This window comes from Bos taurus, chromosome 26 (genome assembly GCF_002263795.3).
Source record: "Bos taurus isolate L1 Dominette 01449 registration number 42190680 breed Hereford chromosome 26, ARS-UCD2.0, whole genome shotgun sequence".
NCBI lineage: Eukaryota > Metazoa > Chordata > Mammalia > Artiodactyla > Bovidae > Bos > Bos taurus.
Window position 1 is genome coordinate 8,795,212 of NC_037353.1, and position 22,662 is coordinate 8,817,873.

At 42.7% G+C, this 22,662-nt stretch overlaps 1 protein-coding gene across 35 annotated transcripts in view; it reads right to left on the reverse strand.

The window, feature by feature from the left end:
* SGMS1 (sphingomyelin synthase 1) overlaps positions 1-22,662 on the reverse strand; it is a 323,882-nt gene that overhangs the window by 94,631 nt on the left and 206,589 nt on the right. For 16 of the 35 annotated variants that reach the window (XM_059881886.1, XM_059881891.1, XM_059881890.1 and 13 more), the window contains 2 exons: positions 20,111-20,223; positions 4,181-4,348 (listed from right to left, as the gene is read on the reverse strand). The exons of 8 other annotated variants lie outside the window; for them this stretch is intronic. The gene's annotated coding sequence lies outside the window, so the exon portion shown is untranslated. Of the gene's footprint in view, positions 1-1,036; positions 1,133-4,180; positions 4,349-11,932; positions 12,284-20,110; positions 20,224-22,662 lie in introns of those variants that run through there. 11 more of the 35 variants (XM_024985678.2, XM_005225398.5, XM_024985691.2 and 8 more) reach the window with 9 other exon arrangements.

Genomic DNA, 22,662 nt, shown 5'->3' on the forward strand with positions numbered 1-22,662 from the left:
CATTTCCTTCTCCAAAAAAAAAAAAAAAAATGCACTAGCAAACCAAATAAAACACCCAGTACAGACAAAAACATTACCCTTTATTATACTGCGACATCCTTTGGCAAATATTTATAAAGCCTCAGAGATAAATCTCAAATTGAATTATTTCACATGTTATTATAATTCAGAGGATGAGATGGTTAGATAACATCACTGACTCAGTGGACATGAAACTAAGCAAACTCCGGGAGACAGTAGAGGACAGAGGAGCCTGGCATGCTGCAGTCCATGGGGCTGCAAACGTGATTTAGCGACTAAACAACAATTATAATTCTAGTTAGAACAAACATCTTCACATGCATTAAACAAAAAGCATGGGATGTCATCTGGTTGGATGACATTTCATAAATGGCACCAACTCTTGATTATCCATGTATTTATCCAAGGTTTAAGAGGCAAACAATAAAAAAGAAAAGGAAAGAAACAATCTTCAGCACCCTTAGTGATAAGTCTCTATATGGATAACATAGGTAATCACACTATATAGTGTTCAAAGCCTGAGGATGTTAATTACTGCCCATGCAGCATGGGGCTGCCAAGGAGCACAACAGACCCAGGAGGCACAGGGCCTTCCTCCCAGCAGTGTCCTTCTGGCGTCTTCTACCAACAGTGGTTAACAACATCATGCAAGTGAGCTAGTGAAATAATGTGTCAGGGGTCCAGACCCATTTTTGCAGATCAGGCAGTAAAGTGTGAGCTTGTGACTGGCAAGCCGTAAACTGATAACTGGCATAAGGAGGGGGAAAAGCCCACCCTTTTCTCAGAACTTTCTTCTTTCATTCAATCAGGCCTTAACATTCTGCAATTCTGTCCCTGTTTGCATGGCCTTAAACTTACCAATATTCTCTCATCCTCAGTTGCTCACTTCTAATATATATATATATATATATATATATATATATATATAAAATTTTGCTATCTATAATATAGCGCTGTGAGGATTAAGTTAAGCTAGCATAGGCAAAACACAAATCCAGCACCCAGCCCACAGTACCTGACATGCCTTCAGTTATCCACACCTGGCACTCTGACACACAGACAACCTGAGCCCTACTCTGCTGAGTACTCCAGGCTCCAAAGATCAGGAGATCTGTTCAGAAAACAAAAACAGCTAAAAAGGGAGACAAGAAAAATCCAACATTTCTATTCCTCACTTTTCAAGTTATTCTCTCAACAAAACTCTAAGTAACAGTCATAGAAGGGCAGAAGGTAAGAAGTTCTATGATTTGTTGATTGTATTACAACTGTTTCCCCACTTAGATGAAAAGTACTTTGGGGGAAAAAAGTGTGGTTCTCCCTAGAGGATCTCCTGGTTAGATTAGACCCGTGTAATTAATTGTAAGCTTAAATTCCATGTCGTGAAAAAAAGGATTTTTTTTGGAGTATGAGGGAAGGAAGAAAAAGAACAGTAGGGAAAGGTACTCTCTCGTAGGTCAAGAATGCCATCACCCTGCCCCACTCCATCCCTTCCTCACATAAACGTGGTCACCAAATCCCACCGATTCTACTCCACAGATTTCTCCTAAATGGAACACATCCCCTCCTGCTTGGAACCACTGTCGCTGCCTACACCGTGGCCTTCAGAGGGGGTCATGTGGGTGATTACAATCCAGGGAGATGTAAGATCCTCCCTGCCATCAGAGCTTCTCGGCTTAAAAACAAAATTGTATAATGTTATTTAATCGCCCCCGTGACACCACCATCGTCCTATAGGAGACCACTCTACCTGCCTCTGAATTTTGGTCTGCCTCAGTGGCTCAAGGAACCCCAAAGTGCCGGGCTTACACAACAGCTGTGAAGGAAAGAGACAAGGCCCAACCATGGTGAATACTGCTATGCAACACAGTGTAGATAATGAAACACACGGTTTAGATCAGCACTCTCCACAGGGACTTCATGTTATGAAAAACAGCCAAATGCTCTAATTATGACTCCTAACCATACGCCCATTCACTTGGTGAACATATATTTATCGAATACTTTCTTTCCGCTAGGTGCAAATTTACTATTATCATAAATCATCACATGAGTCAGGACAGTAGTGGGCTCAGTGTAGAAAATCTGAGATTAGAATAAATTTTAAAATATTGGGAGAAAAAGTCAAAGCTGACAGCATACCAAGAATTGGTTTCTCTTCTATAATACCAGGAATTACATTTCTGTATAATCAGTGTCTAGTATTTTTAGTTGCCAGGGCATGTTCTTTTCAGAGGCCTCTGCTTTTCCCTAGTTGGGGCCAAAATGACAAACTGCAGGGATTCTGAGAAGCTAGCCCTTGTGATAAGTAGGCTCATCCAGACATTTATGAGACCCTAATGAACTCCCCAGAATGTTCCTACCCTGGTTCCCTATCTCCAGGCCCTCCCCTCTCCTGCTCTTGTTCTTACTCGTGTTAAGATAGTCCTAGGTTCCTCATCCTTCCTACCCTCTAGGAGAAAGTGAAAAGTGAAAATGAAGTCACTCAGTCATATCCGACTCTTTGCAATCCCGGCAAATGCAAACATATTCTTTAAAAAAAAAAAAGAAAGAAAGAAAAGTTTTCTGAGAAACACATCTTCCAGAGAATGTACTTTAGTAAGTTGCAAACCAATCTGTTAAAAACCTAAACATGTACCCACTATATGCCAGGGACCCGAAATACCTAGATGCTTGTAACACAGTCCCTGCTGCCAAGGACTTCCGGTTCCTCTCAAGAGAGAGACACAGAAAGCAATCTGGTAAGTGCTATACAGAAAACCGCACGATTGTGCGTGCCTGCCGGGGGCCACCTTAGAGGCCACCTTATATATAACAGCCGTCTCTATCAACAGATACCAGTTGTGTCGGCCCTGGGCTAACAGATCCATCCCTCTGGTCCCCAACTCTGCTCTGCAGAGTCACAGGGAATCAGCCTGCTGGATTCAACCAACAGGAGGCAGTGGCGGAAGACTGGAGAGCAGAGCGGACAGCAAAGTGGAAAACCTCTCACCTTTCTATCTGCTACTATCTGCTGGTATCTTGGGTTCTCCTCTGGGGCTTTGGCTCTTATCTGCCCCTGAGCTTCAGTAACAGCCTCCACCACTAGTCCCTCCAGCCTGAGGACAGTAGTGACTTCTGGCTGGGGCTAATCTCTAGGTTTCTTCCTTGGGCTTCTGCTGTACCATTACCTACGGAGGAACTTCACTAAATACCCTCAACTGTAAACAAAATGGCTTCTGTTTTCCTACTTAGTCCCTAACGAACCAGTTACATTATAATGTGCTGATAATTCACCTTGACTCAAAAGCAGTCATGCTCTGCTGGAATTCAAAATTGAAACTGGAGGAAAACTATGATGTTCAATAATATATCTTCATTTGGCCTAAAAGACTCAACTGCTAGATCCTAGAAATGTTTTGGTTTATATAGGAATTCCCTGGAGACGGAGCCAGTCCATAAGAAAATGGATCCAATCCTTTCTTATGGCTGAATCATCTTCCTGGGGTGAATTGATGAAAATGTTCTATATCAGCTCCACCCCACGATGGCAGCCACCAGGCATGTAGCTCCTGAGTACTTGGATGTGGTTAGCATGACTAAGAACAGAATGTTGCATTTAATTGTATTTAAATATCCACAAGTGGCCAGGGGCTACAGCGTTGGCCAGCAGAGGTCTAGCACACGGTCATCTCTATCGTGGGGAAGGACTCCTGTTGTGGGTGCTTTTGCGGACTTTGGTGGGGAATAGGTGGCACAGAGAGAAGCACAGTAACTGTAGAACTATCAGCCCTTTTGTTCATTCTATTCACAGGGTAAAAATCTAACCACCTCTGGCCTACCTTATCCCCAGCCACAGGAGCACACAATTTACTCTGAGACCTTGGTGAACAAATTTTTTAGAGAATAAACCTCTTTTAAACACAATGACAGCTTGAGAATGAAGGTCTGGAGGAAATGTGGGTTGTTGAGAAGTATAGGCTTCACTCCAGTAAGAGAAGGAGCTCTGGAATTGTTGCTCTTTTCCTATTTTCTTGTTCCCTACTTTTCAACCCAATGGGAACTACGCCATGCTTACTCCACCCCATGCTAATTTCCTACTGTCCCAGCCCGATCCTTACTCTCTTTCCAAGACGATTCCTCTAGAGCCTTCCTGGGACTGTGCCGTTGCCACATGACATACCTTCGTCTATCCTGGCGCTGCTGCAATTGTGAAGGACATTCCCTTTGATATAGACCAGCCATGACTAACTTCTGGGTTAGAAACATTCCCTTTCACATCTCTGACCTTTACATGGACATCATCAGCGTAAATGACATCAGGCTCCTGCTTCTCCTGAGAATTCTGCTCCTGGAAGTAAATGTTAAAGATTTAAGAAGGTGACTCTCCCAGGCTGGTAGACTGGTGTTATCCAACCATGCCTCAACAGCACACAATCACTTCCTATCAACAGTACTTAACTTCAGGGAATTGCTTCAGTATATCTGTGGTATAATATAATAATATTAAAAGGATAGTTTTATGTGAATAGACTTTACAAGTACCACAGCTTTTGGAACCCAAATGCCCCCAAAGAACCAGCCATGTTATCCTGAGAACCAAATAGAAGTATGCTTTATAAATCTACAAGAATCTTAGCCATACTAAATCACACTGCAAAATGCTACTGTGAAATGCTGGCTATGAACTTCTTTGACTGGGGACTTTTGTAATTGTTTAGTAATCTGTGCCATCTAAATGAGAATTATAGGATAAGCTAACTAGCAAAGTAGGAATTAGTTTACACTGTAGTTGTAACGATAACAATGTACTCTAGTTAGCTTTATTCATGTTTATGTGACTTACTAACAAGAGACCACCGCATTTCCAGCATGATAAAGCACTGTTATACTCATATTTCTTCTCAACATTTTCAAAGAAGCAAAAAAGATACTACCATTAGGATGGGCATCACCTTCTTACGTTGCTGATCATACAGAAAAGGGTACTCAGGGTAAAGACAAACACTGGAGAAGCCAGCTAGTCTCCACAGAGTACCGTCATCTTGGTGTGGACTTGCCACAGTTCAAGGCTGACCCCTGAACGTTGCAATTCATAAATGTGGTCATCAGGAGATGGCTTAGCCTAACCACACTCAGGGTGACATTCAAGTAAAAACGTCAATTTAATACCATCAATGTAGACTAGATGTTGGATGCTGATATGTGCTGATCCTATGTCTCCCGAAAAGCATAATTCACGAGGAACCGAAAGTATAATCACAAGAATGCACCGTGGGCACAGAAGGGCTTCTGTGGCTTCCTGTGTGGCCTGACACTGCACATGAGTGTTCAGGTAGGCTCAGGGATGTTCAGTGATGACAGCAAGATTACAGTCTAAGTCAGGTTTGGAACCTAACCAATTGATGTCAACCCACAGGTGGCCCCACCATTGGGGTAAGATCCATAGGCAGATCCAGTGATGCTATATGAGGGGCAGGGGACCTTCTCCGATAGAAAGGCCAACATGACCTCTCCAAGTTTCACTCCACTGAACTCCCCTTCAAAGGGATCCTTTTTCAGACTAAGATGTCAGTACCTTTGACTAAGTTATAATTTTCCCCTAGAAGTCATTTAATCTCTTTACTTACTTCACCTATCTTTTCTGTGATCCATTCATTATAGAGTATTTTACAGTTTCTTTTGGGGTCTCATCTTTTAATTCAGGTCAGAAAGCAGAAGCGATCTCCTTGCTGGCCCTCATTTATGGTATGCACACAGGGAGATGAAGGTTTTAGGAAGTTCAGGGAAGGGGGATGGACTGCTTTAAAAAAAACAACCGCACTCACAACTTACACTGAAAGACGTACACTTTTTAAAAATCATTAAATGACAAAAGTGCAAACTAACAGGCCCTAGACGTGGAGGGTGAGCTATGCTGTTGCACTCTACTTTGACATTTTAAATCTCTTTGTTCCTTTTATGTCTAACATTTGTTGGGGTCTTTTGGTGAGATTCTAGTTTCAAGACTCAAAGAAATCTATCTTTAGATCTGTTGACTCAGCACAAGGTTCAAAGTTGGATTTTGGTACCCACTACTGCACAGTTTCACTAAGCTGATGCCCAGGGGCCTTGGCAAACCCATAATCAGCCTTCCAACACTTTCAACAACACTTTCAGCAGCTTATGGAATTTTCTGGTCCCACCCACATAGGAGAAACCAAAATGATATATATAAAGACGTACCTACAAAGTGAAGCAATCATCTAAGCTATCTCAAGAACTGTGGTCACTGGTACTATCTAAAATTGTGATGCCTCAGTTAACCTCACTTAGTTTATTATTAACCCGACTTTCCATTTGGCTTGAATATCAAACTCTTGCCTTCTGACCCCACAGAGGTATGCAATTTTGTGTAACCAGTTCAAGATTCTCCATTAGAATCATTGAGCTTTCACCAAAACTGCTTACCAAGCAACTCAAGGGCAGCTGGAGACCACGAGGGTCTGGAACACTACCTCCTATTTCTGTACCATCAGCAGAGTTAAGCAAGCTTGAAGGTTAGCTTAATGAAAGCCTCCGAGCACTAACAGGGTTTAGTCTGTGTTATAAATTTCTCCTAAGTGTAAGCTGGTCCTCAAGTGGCTGCTGCACTTCACCTCGGGGCTGCCATCGCTCTCGTGGTGTAAGCCAGCCATGAGTTCTCCCCACCGCTCCAGGAGGAACGTTTCCTGATACCCACAGAGAGGCCAGCTGTCGGGGACTAACACCTCCTCCATCTAAGGGCTCAGCTCACGTGTTTATGTGAGTTTTAAACAATTCAGTTCCAATGCAGTGAGGATTGTGAGAAAAAAGTTAGGAAGCACCCTCTCTTTAAAAAAAACCCACTAACTTCCACTCTCCAACCTGAGTAAGAGCCCCTTTCTAACTCAGGGAACCTTTCATTGCTACCTCCTTGAAAGCTGAACATTCCTACAAAGCATTCTGCTTTTACAACGTAGACAGCAGGTGGGTTATATACACTTGGGGATCTTTCAGTCCAAACCTTCTCTCTCTCACACACACACACAGTGAAACTTGTAAGTCAAAGACATTAACTTTCAACTGATTTTAGGGATATGCTAAAGAAACCTGCCCTAAATCACATAGCTAGTTAAACTGGAAGGGCTGAGACTCAAGCACAGACTTATCAGATTCTCAAACCACCATAATCTCTCTCTCCCTGGAATGGAGCAAGTGATACTTTACTGTGTCACTGCTGATAAAACGTATATGCTGTACACATCTGCAGATTTCAGAATACGTTAACTCTCAAAGGCCCTTTCATAAACATACTCTTCAAGCTACTTTGTGATGTTGCTAAAGCCAAGATCAGTACTCAGATTTCACAAAGAGAAACACATATATTGAAGAGGTAAGCCAGGGTCTCTCAAATGTTGGCACTTTCAACATTTGAAAAGGATAACTGTCAGTTTGGGACCGTCCTGTGCGTTGCAGGATGTCCGCAGCATCCCTGGTCTCTACCTGCTAAATACCAGCAGTACTCTTCCCACCCTAGCTGTGTCCATCAAAACTGCGACCAAATGTCTCCTGAGGGGTAACTCACACACCATGGAGAGCCACCGTGTTAAGTTAATGGCCTGGTTAAAGACTGCACTGAAAACCAGAAAAGAATCCCACTAAATCCTAGTTTAACGGAGACCTCTTTTATACCAAGCTACAATTCCTTAAGAGAAAGCACTTAGCCTGGATGAAGTATCTCAGAATTCAGAAGTGATCACCTCTCAGTATATGATTACTGTCTCTAAGCTGTTACACTATGGCATGCATCCTTAGCATCTTTAACCACTCTTTATAGAGTTTCTAGACCCTCTCCAAAAACCTGATTACTCCATTCTGGACACATACTTAAACATAAACCCAGAAATCGGCACAACACTGCCATAGGAGAAAAAGCAGTAGCAACAAAGAAGACTAAAACACGGCACACACGATTTCTGGTCAGGCTCTGTTTTTAAGCAGTTGGGTTGAATAATCCAATTTGATCCTTACCATCTTCAACAGCCGTGTGAGGGAAGTCGTATCACCTGCATTTTATGAATGAAGAGACTGAGGCAAAGAGCACTCAAATAACTTGTCCAAAATCAGGCTCCAAAATCCCTGTTCTGAACCAGTATCTACTACAGGACTTCAAAGAACTGTGGGGTTATCACCTCCTGGGTTCTAAATTCTCTGTCTCTACTAGTGAGTTTTGTTGTCCAGTTGTAGTAAATGCCCTCAGCAAGGCATACTGTGGGCACCTTATTCAAGTCTGAGGTGACTCTACTGATAATCCCTCCTTGGGTATGGTAAGACACAAACCCACTTACTGACACTGCTGTCCACCCCGTATTTGTCCATCTTGAGTAAAGATGTAACAACACAGCATGTTGTTAAATGTTTTGCCAGAGCAGACATGTCGTATCCATAGCGTGGCACGTCCACGTCCTTGTATACTTTTTAAGTAACAGGTGGCACAGGTGCTAAAGAATCTGCCTGCCAATGAAGGAGACACAAGAGACGCAGAGTCCATCCCCAGGTAAGAATATCCCCTGGAGAAGGGAATGGCAACCCACTCCAGTATTCTTGCCTGGAGAATCCATGGACAGAGAAGCCTTGTGGGCTACTGTCCACGGGGTCACAAAAAGCTGGACGCGACTGAACGCAGAGCACGCACAAGATCCAAGAAATTGAAAAGGAAAGGAGGTCTGTTGGAGATGAGTGATGCTACATACTGATCACCACCACTTTTTAAAAAAGTGATCCCAATCCATCTTTTCAAAAATGTGATTTACTCTTCTGCTAAACAGCAACATACACTCTGCAGCTGAAGTTTCCATAATTTACCATCTCCCCAGTTGTGAAAATCAAAGTGGACTGGCATACTTCCTCCTCTCCACAATTTTCTCAAGGTCACCCCCAAACGGTTTTATCAGCACATGGGCATGTCCTTTCAACACCCTCAAGAATTCCATTCACTTAAACCAGCTGGGAGTTCAGAGAGGTTTAAGGAGGAAGCCAAGGCATCCTTGTTTTGCCTGGGAAGGTGGGTGGGTATTCAGTGTCAAATAGATGCCAAGAACAATGAGGTGGCATGTGAGCCATATTCCATCCTGGAACAGACAATGTAGTTCTTTGTCTTCTAAGAAAGTGGCATTGTTCTGTATCATGTGGCATCCCAAGAGATGATCCCATGGTGGCTCAATCGGTAAAGAATCTGTCTTAAATGCAGGAGACATGGGTTCAATCTCTGGGTTGGGAATATCACTTGAAGAAGGAAATGGCAACCCATTCCAGTATGCTTGCCTGGGGAATCCTATGGACAGAGGAGCCTGGCAGAGAGGCTCTGTGAGGTTGAAAGTCAGACACGACTTAGCGACTGAACCACCACCAACAGATGATCCAGCAGATGGACTCTCAGAACTGGCCACCCCTGGTGAGACGAGCTGACCTACTCCACCTTCAACAACAACAACAAAAATCTTTAGCACTCACAGAGCATGCTTTCCACAACCCTATCATTCCTAACAAATAGGTTCAGCACTAACCTAAATGCTAGTAGAAATTTTAAAACATTTCACATAGCATATAAAATACTGCAGGAGTGCTCTTAGACATTCACCCACTGGATGACCATGAACTCTGTTGCTTGGTATTAAAATCAGAGAATGGGCGAGCCATACTTGGTTAGAAACAGAAGAATCTACACACACTCACCTAGCAGGGCTTCAAGAAAAAAGGGAGGAGAAAGTTCCCCCAAACCAACAACCATGAGGCCGCCTCAGGTACCAGTAGGGCTGGTGAAGAAGAGGGCTTGCTAAGTAAATACTTGTAAATGGCAAGCTTCCAAAGTAAATGCATTATTCCTTGAACCTTGATATTCTAGCACTGGGGCAATGAGGAGTTTAAAACACCTTCGAAAATCTGCTTTGAACCCAGAACCTCCTCTGGATTACTTCACACAGAAAAATCAACACTATATTAGGAGCAATTGGGGCCACACGGGGAGAAATGACAAACTCTAAATGTTACTTTGTAAACTAAATTAACCAGCTGCAAAATTTGGAGATGAGGTAACCCTCTTCATCTAGAAAGCAGAGATGATAATACCTCTACCTCTCAGCATTACTGGGAAAAATGAAAATGAGGCCGCAGGTGTGAAGCATCTCACTTAAATGTTCCGGTCTGTTATAGCTACCAGGTGAAACTCCAGGCAAAATTTAGATTTAATTATCCCTTTAGATTTTAGACATCTTAGAGTTAATTAAATATTTTCCCATTCTCACCACCTGGGGGAGGGGTGCTTTTCCAACTACCCCAGTGGACTTATGGTCATTTGTGTCAACATCACAGTCTGTTTTCCAAAAGAAATGGGATCCCAAGATGTCACCTTTCACTCAGAAGCCTTTGATTAGTTAAAACTCGAAGAAACTGAATTTAACCATGAGCGTATGAGCACAAAAGAAGTGGAACTTGGAATTCAAAGTGCAACTGATTAAAAATTCTAGCAAACTACTTTATTCCACTTGGAAGCGATTTCTTTCCAGAAGCATTTCCTTTATAGAGTTTTAAAAAGTCAGCTGCTTAAGCACTTAACTCATTCTCTCTGTGGCATTAGTTTGTATCTTCAAAAATGAAGAGTAAAGGTACTATTCATACCTTTATAATTCGCAGGTGTAATTTCATATTCATTTACATTTTCCTGTCATTCTTTATGCTCTTGTGGTATCTTCAGCCTGACTTTTCAGTACAGTTTCTGGTGGTGACAACTGTCACACTGTGTCCTCAATAAAACAGCAATAATCACAGAAGTAATCTGCTTCTCCTCTATACCTTTATAATTCGCAGGTGTAATTTCATATTCATTTACATTTTCCTGTCATCCTTTATGCTCTTGTGGTATCTTCAGCCTGACTTTTCAGTACAGTTTCTGGTGGTGACAACTGTCACACTGTGTCCTCAATAAAACAGCAATAATCACAGAAGTAATCTGCTTCTCCTCTACCTCCTCACCCCTCTTAGAAGAAAATATTTGCCTGCACCATACAAATGGCTATGCACGTGCTGATAACTTCTTACATAAAAAGCAGTTTTAAATAAAAGCAGACTTTTCAAAGAGGCTCACTCTCTACATAAATTGAAAAGTGATCAATTCAACAGAGTCAACAGACCTTAGGTCTTCTGGCTCCCGTTACAACTTAAGTAACATCTACACACAGCATACACAAGCAGGTGGGGCAGTGGGGGGAAGCAAGTACCATGCCTTCTTCTCAGTGTTTTTCTTTCCCCAAATTGCACAGGAGTAGTTACCACAATAAACAGAAAGCACGGCTGTGGAGTAAACACGCTCATTCCAAAATACCCGGAGCACGTGCTTTCTTCTGGCACTGCGCGCTGAGCTCACTCACCAGCTGCTCCCAATCAGGCAAAGGAGTTGGCTGAAGGACCTTTCTGTACCAGGACTGGAGTTTGAGAAAGTGAGTACCTCCCCAAAACGGAGCAACCAAGCTGTTAATACAACCCCACTCCCTCAAAACCCTCCATTAGGAAAGCCTGATAACCCCAAAGTGAAACCACCCCCTGGCCCCTTGACTCTCAAACGTACCCCAACACTTGGAGCATCTGTTGATGCAGCCTACCTACCTCTACTGGGACCCCGCTTTCTAAAATCAACTACCACGTTAGAATTCTCAGTTATCAATAGCAATTGCCTGTTTGATCATCAAAGCGCATCCAGTAAAAACTAAGAGTCCCTTAGGAGAGAATAGCAAAGCCTGCGACACCAAGTATTTTCTGCAAGGCAGGGAAGGCTGTTTCTCCCAGCTTTTAACCAGGTCTCACTGCCTGAGAGTGTTACCACGCGGCCCCCAGAGAGCCTATTAATGAAGCCAAGCATCTCAGAATGAGCAGTACTTACGGTCTCCCTCCCTGGAGGCCAAGTCTCCAGAAACTTCCTGGGGCGCCAAGTCTGCGCGCGGGTACGGCGCGCTCAGGGTGCGCGCTGCCCGCCCGGACTCCGGTGGAGAGGCGAATGCGGCCGGCGGCGCGCCGACCCCCGGCCCCGGCTCCCGGGCGCCCCCGCGCCTCCGCCGGCCCGGGCCGCCTTCTCCCGCGGCCTGCGGGGCGGGCGTGCGAGGACCGCGGCGCTTCGCAGCCGGCGCCCTAGCGGGCGGGCGGACAGACGTGCGGCGGGAGGATCCTCTCTGGGGGACAGCTGTGAGCAGACACACGCCGGGTCTAACCCCAGAGGCTCCGGCAAGGAACCCACGGGTGTGGCCGGGCGGCAGAGGTTTTTTTTTTTTTTTTTTTGGAATTCAGGGTGTGGCCCTCTAACACAGCAAAAAAGAAATGAGTCAGCCCGTGCGATCCTAACCAATAAGCGTCCAATAAGCGTGTTCACAGTCCGTTAAGGCGGAACTTGCCTTTCTTGATTTATGTCAGGTTTAGGAGCCTTTTACAGACCTTTTTTTGGGGAGGGGGAAACTTAAGCCTTTCACAACGTCACGAAAAACAAGGATAAATTCTGTTATGATAACTAACTTGATCAGTGGACATATGTTAATTTCTGTTACTTAGTAAAAGTTAATTGAGTTAGGCAGCGATCCTGGATGTAATGAGCTTGGAATCTGGCGTCAGAACAGATTGGGATCTAACCTCCAAGATCGAGATCTAACCTCTGACACTGTTTGGTCTTGTGGGGTTAATTATCTGCAATGAGGGAGATAAAATCCAGCACTTTGCTGGACAGAGTATATATAATAATACAGGTCGACTATTTGACACAGTGGCATGTAGACTAGGCAGTCAAACAATGTTGTCTGTCCCTCTGAGTTGGGACTCAAAATCTCCAAACTTGTGGACAAACTGGTCCGTAATTTTTCTGTTTAAATTCTGGTTAAGTTAAAATATCCAAAAAATTTTCTAACTCAAATAGTTCTTTGGTATTTGCATGGTGTGAGTGTTCCTTATTTAAGCGGTAAAAAAAAACTCAAGGAGCTTTTGGTTTAGAATTCTTGAATTTGGTGTTCTTGTTTTACTAGAGAAATTTAATTAGTAGCAAGAAAGGAAAAAAAAAAAAAGCTTAGAATTGGAATGATTCCACTTATGCCACAGTTAAACCAATTTTTAAAAAGTAAGCATGATTTTGGAAATATTCATTCTATCTGGGTCACTGTACCCTAAACACTATTTTGGAATAGAAAGATTAAAAAGAGAAACTTTAAGTAGTTTGGAATTGGCAAATCAGGAGCCCACAGAACTGCTAGGTCCTGAGCACCAGTTGATTACTAGTGGGGGCAGAGTTTTTCAGAGGAATAATTTTTTTTATTTTTTAAGTTACCAATTAAACCACCTTGGCTTTGGAGAAGATCTCCTAAATTTAACTTCCTTGTATTTGTTTAAAACCGATCGATCATTCCATAGGCCAGGATTTCTTTAAAATACTCTTTTAAGGCAAAGATAAAATCTCAAGGGAGATCCAGGGCTTTTTATAAAATGCTACTCTTTTCTGTGAACCATCATGGAAGAATAGAAAGAACGCTTCACCAGGATTGTCCAAAGGTCCTGTCCTCATCCCAGCTCTGCCAGTAAGTGATCAGGTACGTGGCCCTGCGTAAACTGCTTCATCTCTCTGCAGATTCCTAAGCATTCTTTCATTTTTAAGAGCAAGTTACGACCCCAAACAAGGCAGGCACAAGATAAGCCTATGACCTAAAATTTAACCCTGGCAACAGGCATAGTCAGTCAGTCAGTCAGTCAGTCAGTTGCTCGGTCATGTCCGACTCTTTGCGAGCCTATGAACTGCAGTCAGGCTTCCCTGTCCATCGCCAACTCCTGGAGCTTACTCAAAATCATGTCCATCCAGTCAGTGATGCCATCCAACCATCTCATCCTCTGTCGTCCCATTCTCCTGCCTTGAATCTTTCCCAACATCAGGGTCTTTTTGAAGGAGTCAGTTCTTCGCATCAGGAAGCCAAAGTATTGGAGCTTCAGCTTGAGCATCAGTCCTTCCAGTGAATATTCAGGACTGATTTCCTTTAGGATTGCCTAGTTTGATCTCCTTGCAGTCCAAGGGATTCACATAAACTGGGCCTATATCCTAGACGATGAAACTGATAAATCTCTCTTGACTCTCATATTCCTTATAATGCTAATTTTATGGTCTTAGACATTGTAAATTAAATTCTAGAATCATCTGTGCTCCCTCCCTCCCTATTGACAATTCCCTATCACCCGGCATGATGACAGCTTCTTAATGTCTTTCATATTTGTACTGGTTTTTCCATTCTGGTTCAAGTGACCCTCATGCCAGGGTCACTAAAGTTCAGTCTCCTAACTGCTGCTCCTGCTGCCAGGTCCAATCCTCTCTGCTTTCAGGACATCACTGTCACGTGATAACTGTCAGAGTCCAGCATGCCATCATATCATAAACGCTTCCTCTCTCTTATCAGTTAAACAAGTAGAGTTTTGTCATAGAAATCAAAAGGAAAACATGTGCATTGCAGGCAACTTTCTTCAAACAGTCATTGAAATTAATACTGATTTTTAGGCACATTGATTTTCTGCTTATGAAACCATTATTGTCAATTATACTGGCCAAGCTGATAATATGTTGGCTGTTACATCAAGAACTATAACTCTTTTATATTATATGAAAAGACTATATATATATGTGTATATACATATATATAAAACCTATGTGAATATGAGTAACTCAATAAGCTTCATAACCTTGCAGTTTAAAATGTGCAGTTGGGGACTTGCTTGGTGGCCCAGTGGTTAAGACTTCATACTTCCAATGCACAGCGTGGGTTCTGTCCCTTTTGGGGGAATTAAGATCCCAAATTCCGTGAAGCATGGCCAAAAAATAAAATAAAAAATAGAATAAAATATGCAACTGTATGCATGTGTGCAGCCACACGTAGATAAAAGAGGACGGGAAAGGTAACCCACACAGGAAAAGACAGAGATACTCTAGGTTGTTTCTATTATCTGGGATCCAGTCAAGCTGAAAATGTATAGAGTGGGTGCTCCATTCAAGAAGAAGGAAGGTTCATAAATAAGTGCACCTGTGATCATAGTTCAAAGCACCTGAAAGATGTTTACAATGATCCTTATGCTTTGGAAATAAGGACACAATTACCATTATCAGAATGTTCTCACAATAGAAAAAGGGTCACTATTTTCTAGGATATCTTTGTTGTCCAAAGTTAAAAATGACAATCTTTGTACTTTGCAATCTATGGTTAAAAAAAAAGAAACAATTAGCTCCAATCCCATGGCCATGCCGCTGCTGTTGTTTAGTTGCTAAGTTGTGTCCGACTCTGCGACCCCATGGACTGCAGCGCACCAGGCTTCCCTGTCCTTCACTATCTCCCAGAGTTTGCTCAAACCCATGTCCATTGAGTCGGTGATGCCATCTAACCATCTCATCCTCTGCCTCCCCCTTCTCCTCCTACCCTCAATCCTTCCCAGCACTGGGGGCCATGATGTTCAGTTATTCAAAAGCTGGCTTTTACCTCTTCAGCCCCCATCTTCCACTTAAAAAACCTATGGCCAAATAATCCCACCAGCCTACTTCTAGTCCCTCTAAAGCAACGGGCACATTACCACTTCCACACCTGGGCCCACACCATGGCCTCTATCTCTCCCACTCTCCTTACAAGTTACCACCTTTCAGAACCTCTCAAACCCCTTCCTCTTCTGGAACCCTGTTGACTGGTTCAAATCCCAGGGAACTCTCCTCTCTTCCAAATGCCTACAGATTTATTCTTTAATACCTCCATCTCAAAACTAACAGAGAGCCTAAGTGTCTTCCTTCTGTTTGAAATCTCTGGCTTTTCTCTCTCAGATGACAAAAGTCCACTGGAGACAGAGACAGTGTTTCAGAGGCCTTGTCTCCCCAGGACCCAGCAGATTCTGAATAAATAGCCGTTGTTGATATAATGGTGTTTAAGTTATATAACAGCCACAAAGGAGAAAGGAAAACTTTCCTTTTAACTGCTGATACATCAAGAATACACAAATATTATAGCTGTTCAACCCAGTTGGCAATCAGAACCCAAGCGACAGATGTGAGTCTTTGCTCTTTACGACATGTTCCAACAATAAAGAATGCCACTACTGAGAAAGCAAATCTGATACTTCCTAAAAGGAAGTACAGTTTACAAAAGAGTGTCAGCACATACCATCTCAGTTCCCCAAATACTAACCCACTCACAAGAACAGAGAGACTAAGTCATTCTATCTTCCCTTTCAAATAAGGAACACATACATACATATTTGACAATCTTACCAAAGACCAATTCCTCCTTAAATAGAAATATCTTACCTGTTTACCTTAAAGTGCTCCTAAGCATAAAAGTTAGCACATTGCAGTTGTCCGAGGCAACATATAACTGTTAGAACCATCATAAGTTTCCATTTGCTTATATGGTTTAAAATAAAAAATTATATGACATTTGCATTAGAGCAAGCCTCTATTCAAGAGTCATTCTCATCCATACAGAGTCACTCATATCTTTTGATAAGTGCTAATACAGTTCTACTTTTATAAATGGGAATAAACACTATCGTTGTTTTAAAAGAGCTGTGATAAATCAGCTGCCCTACTATGCAATTACATTTATTATAACTGCTCATGACAAAGACACACTTCTTAAATATTCCAAATATAAACAACCAAATTGATTAGTATTCTTTAACTTGCAGGTGTCATGGCACTTGAAGCAGCAGAGGCAAAAGTAAGATAGATCAACTGACTGTGCTTAGTCGCTCAGTCATGTCCAACTCTTTGCAACCCCACGGACTGTAGCCCACCAGGCTCCTCTGTCCATGGAATTTTTCAGGCAAGAATACTGGAGCAGGTTGCCCATTTCCTCCTCCAGTGGATCTCCCCAATACAGGGATCGAACCCACGTCTCCTGTGTCTCCTGCATTGCAGGTAGATTCTTTACCTGCTGAGCCATCAGGGCTAGCAACGTGAAAGCCACAGGGGTGGCTGGGCTTTAGGGCCACTGTGAACTCCACCAGGACAAGAGGACATCTTTGCTTCTACATGTTGGCTTTGTTCTCCCTTCCTAAAATCTGCCTTCTTCCACTTAACTCCCAGCTCTGGCACTAAGCGGGACTATTCCATAGTTATAATCTTAAAATTTCTGAAGAAAAACTCACGCTGGTCAGCGTGGGCCATGTAGCCACCCCAGGGGCCGAGGTCCCATGACTGACTAGTTTATACTAGAACTACCTAGAGCAACTAAGTTCTCCAGAAGGTGTTTACTTCCCAGAAGTAGAAAGCAGGGCTCCTTTGTCTGTCCCCCAAACATCAGCACCTATCAGGAAATTCCATTTCAAGTCTAACACAAAAGCTTATCTAAACAGTCTTCAACCTGGCAATAAATTACATTCTGAAAGTTGTTTAATGAACTTTAAAGTTAATGAACTCTTCTGTGGCACTTGAAATGCATTTCACTAGAGACCAGATGTAGAGAGACTGGCTTCTCTGGCCAGTCTTTAAAGGCCTATTTAACTCATGATTTATCTGAGGTATAATGTTAATAGTTCTAATATGATACTCAAACCCCATTCATAACATTGTTCCTATAGGAAAATGTACTTGAAATTCCACCTACAGCAAGAAAAACATGCGCAATTCATTTACTGAGGATCTAATAATGATGGTGGCTTCCATCGTGCGCATATCACTTGACATTTAATCTGTACACAGTACAGCAAGGCAGGTTTTAACAACTGTACTGAACACATGAGCAAACTGAGCGTTCGAGAAGGTTTTGAAGCCTAAGGTCAATCATGAAGACGTGTCACAGCCTGCTTCAAAGCTATGAATGTCCGACCCCAGAGCTGGCAGTATTCTGTCCAATATCCATAGCAGCCAGACAAGAGTGGGCTTTTAGTTCAGGTGACTGAGAGCTGAGCTAACATTGCCAACTCTGTAAGTATCTAAATTTCCCTGCAGAGAAGAGAAGGAACTAGTGGGCAGTCATAGTCAATAGCCAGACATCAACTTTCTATATCTTCCCAAGAAAAGGTATTTCTCTGTGGCAAAACAAAAGAAAATATTTCTCTGGGGAAACCTTAAGTTATACAAATGCTGGTATTGACATGAAGATCGTCTGAAAATTAAGTGTCTATAGATACTGTCTTCATAGAAAATTTGTTTTGCCCTGTTGAAAAAAGACGGCACTATAAGAGGGCACTTAGACAGGTGTTTTAAAAAAGATTAAGATTGCAAAAATAACTGAGGTAAATCAGTTCTGCCAAAATAAATGTGATGGATGCACTTTACAACTTCAGCTGTATATCACATTTTTAAAAATGTGTTTGGTTAAGGAGTATTTATTACATATAAGAGAATATATTTAACATATTGGTCAGGAAAAATAATAATAAAATCGACAATCATAAATCCATCACCCAACCTAAAAGCAGACCATTAGTGATAAATTATGGCAGGTCCCTGAGTCTTCCTTCTCATCTGATGGAGGTGGACAGTCCCTTCCTTCTGTGCATCTTGGACAAAAAGTTTAAAAGCCCTTGATCTAAGAGGGGACTTTAATAATAAATTAACCTTGTTATGCCTTTTGAAATCAAACTCGAGAGATGGCCAGAAGTAATATGATAGAAAACAGTTGAATTCAGTCATAAAGCAAAAGTATGGCTAGATTGTACACTGTCTTAACCTAGCAACCGCTGGCCAGACAGACTTGTGAAAGCTTCTGGATTTACTCCATCATCCAAACCCAGGAGTAGTCATTAGTCACACTATTAGGCATGTGATCTGAAATATGACAAGTCATCTGGAAATTATTCCAAATTGAGGTAAAGTGTTACTAAGCCAAGACAAACTGGTTCTCCCATGCAGAGCCTTAAGCACATCAGATACCATAAGAAGAAGAAGAAGAAGAAGGAAAAAAAAAAAAAAAAACGAGCACATGGATTAACAACCATGAACTTCACTTCATATATCATGGTAAGAAGAGCTAAAAACTTGAGAGTGGGAAAAACCAAAGAAAAGAGTCAATCATTTATTAAGAATATAATTTTGTTTTAATAGTGTGTTAAGCAACCCACTCCAGTGTTCTTGCCTGGAGAATCCCAGGGATGGGGGAGCCTGGTGGGCTGCCGTCTATGGGGTTGCACAGAGTCAGACACGACTGAAGTGACTTAGCAGCAGCAAGCAACTTAAGTTATGGGGAAAAATTGAGGTGAAGAAGTTAAAGAGTTTGCAATCCCATGGACTGGGGCCTGTCAGGCTCCTCTGTCCATGGAATTCTCCAGGCAAGAATAATGGAGTGGGTGGCCATTTCTTCCTCCAGGGGATCTTCCCAACCCGGGGATGGAACCCAGATCTCCCGCATTGCAGGCGGATTCTTTACCAGCTGAGCCACCAGGGAAGCCCGAAGAGTTTACACCATATGTCAGAAAGAAAGGGCATACACTCAGTGAGTGAGTCAGTATACACTGTTTGACTAAAAACTACATACTGAGAATAAGGAAGCCTAGCACATAGTACAATTAAGTGGCACAATAAATACACGCTAAGACATGGAGAAAGGAAGATAAGCTTAACTAAGAAAGCAACAATACGTAAAGAACATCTCAAGGATGGCATACAACAAAACGGCGACACCCATATGAACACCTACAGACACCTTCATCAAAGTTGCACTCTCCTTCACCCCCCGACACTGCCTTCTTTTAGAGCTGTTAGGATTTGCTGTTGTTCAGTCGCTCAGTCGTGTCCGACTCTTTGCATGGACTATAGCTTGCCAGGCTCTTCTGTCCATGGGGGGTTTCCAGCCAAGAATACTTGAGTGGGTTGCCATTTCCTTCCCCAGAGAATCTTCCTGACCCAGGGATCAAACTTGTGTCTCCTGCATTAGATACACAGCATCTGATTGCATCAGACTCTTTAAGATTTCTAAAGACCAGGACCAAGGCTTGGATTTTTTAAACCTCTAGATGTCCAGACTTTGACATGGGACACGTTCTACAAATGTTTAAAGGAAAAAAAAAAAAAGGGTCAAGTTGGTCAACCCTAAGTACCTTATTTAAATGCCTTATTTAAAGTACTAACCTCTGATGAAGGTTGGCCTCTTCAATGCAGGAGAGGGAGTATAATACAACTGATGATGGGGAGCGCTGTTTCTCAACTTTACAAAGGTGCTCTCTGTACAAAGTGTGTGTGTCCTAAAAGGGCGAGAGAGGGTGGTACTTAAGGGGTGAAAAGAGGGTGTATCAGTTCAGGCTAAATTATGCTGCAGTAACAAGTAAAACCAACATTTTAGAAGCCAACAACAGAGGAAGGTTTATTTCTGACTCCTGTTTGGTTCTCCGCAGGTGAGCTGAGATTGGCTCCATGTCCTTTTCCCTCTGTGACCAAGGCAGAAGTGGCAGCCCTAACTGGGACAGGTTGATCTCATGCAAAAAGAAAAGAGAGATGGTAGAAGCAGGCATTTGGATTCCATTTCTGCCTGGAAATGGCACATGTCATTGTTATTTACAAGTCCAAGGGCCAAGACAGCCATGGGGCTCAACCCTCAGTGGGTGTGACAGCATAACTCTCACGCAGGATGGAGCATGGGTAGGAAGGAATAGCAAATGTTTTGATGGTAATCAGAAAAGGCGATGGCACCCCACTCCAGTACTCTTGCCTGGAAAATCCCATGGACGGAGGAGCCCGGTAGGCTGCAGTCAATGGGGTCACTCAGAGTTGGACAGGACTGAGCTACTTCACTTTCACTTTTCACCTTCATGCTTTGGAGAAGGAAATGGCAACCCACTCCAGTATTCTTGCCTGGAGAATCCCAGGGACAGGGGAGCCTGGTGGGCTGCTGTCTATGGGGTCGCACAAGAGTCGGACACGACTGAAGCGACTTAGCAGCAGTAGCAGCAGTTGATGGTAATGTTCAGTTCAGTTCAATTCAGTTCAGTCACTCAGTTGTGTCCGACTCTTTGCGACCCCATGAATCGCAGTACGCCAGGCCAAGGGACTCTCAAGTGTCTTCTCCAACACCACAGTTCAAAAGTGTCAATTCTTTGGCGCTCAGCTTTCTTCACAGTCCAACTTTCACATCCGTACATGAGCACAGGAAAAACCATAGCCTTGACTAGACGAACCTTTGTTGGCAAAGTAATGTCTCTGCTTTTCAATATGCTATCTAGGTTGGTCATAATTTTCCTTCCAAGGAGTAAGCGTCTTTTAATTTCATGGCTGCAATCACCATCTGCAGTGATTTTGGAGCCCCAAAAAATAAAGTCTGACACTGTTTCCACTGTTTCCCCATCTATCTGCCATGAAGTGATGGGACCAGATGCCATGATCTTCGTTTTCTGAATTTTGAGCTTTAAGTCAACTCTCCTCTTTTCACTTTCATCAAGAGGCTTTTTAGTTCCTCTTCACTTTCTGCCACAAGGGTGGGGTCATCTGCATATCTGAGATTATTGATATTTCTCCCGGCAATCTTGATTCCAGCTTGTGCTTCTTCCAGCCCAGCATTTCTCTTAATGTACTCTGCATATAAGTTAAATAAGCAGGGTGACAATATGCAGCCTTGACGTACTCCTTTTCCTATTTGGAACCAGTCTGTTGTTCCATGTCCAGTTCTAACTGTTGCTTCCTGACCTGCATATAGGTTTCTCAAGAGGCAGATCAGGTGCTCTGGTATTCCCATCTCTTTCAGAATTTTCCACAGTCAGCAAAAACAAGACTGGGAGCTGACTGTGGCTCAGATCATGAGCTCCTTATTGCCAAATTCAGACTTAAATTGAAGAAAGTAGGGAAAACCACTAGACCATTCAGGTATGACCTAAATCAAATCCCTTATGATTGTACAGTGGAAGTGAGAAATAGATTTAAGGGCCTAGATCTGATAGATAGAGTGCCTGATGAACTATGGACGGAGGTTCGTGACATTGTACAGGAGACAGGGATCAAGACCATCCCCATGGAAAAGAAATGCAAAAAAGCAAAATGGCTGTCTGGGGAGGCCTTACAAATAGCTGTGAAAAGAAGAGAAGCGAAACGCAAAGGAGAAAAGGAAAGATACAAGCATCTGAATGCAGAGTTCCAAAGAATAGCAAGAAGAGATAAGAAAGCCTTCCTCAGTGTTCAATGCAAAGAAATAGAGGAAAACAACAGAATGGGAAAGACCAGAGATCTCTTCAAGAAAATTAGAGATACCAAGGGAACATTTCATGCAAAGATGGGCTCGATAAAGGACAGAAATGGTATGGACCTAACAGAAGCAGAAGATGGTAATGTAACCTACGGTAAAGGGAATGGAAAATGGCTAGAGAAGTGCTTTCTTCCCTTCAGTAATGAGAGAAGAAGGTGTCCTATTATAAGAAGCAGTCCTCATTTCTATGGTGCTTTATGCTGTTCTCATAAGCTTGCAGATATTGTCTCACTGTATTCTGACAACCATCCTAGTGCAATCCCAGGACTTGCCCAAGGCCCCAGTGGCACCTGAACTGGAACCCAATTCTGGTGATCTCTCACCAAAGCAGCCTTGGAGACTTTAGTTTCACCCACAAAATGGAGATAATCTTAGACACTTTCTAAGACAGTTGTTGAGAGATTAAGTAAAACGATGTATTTAAAACACATAAGCACATAAAAGTACTCGC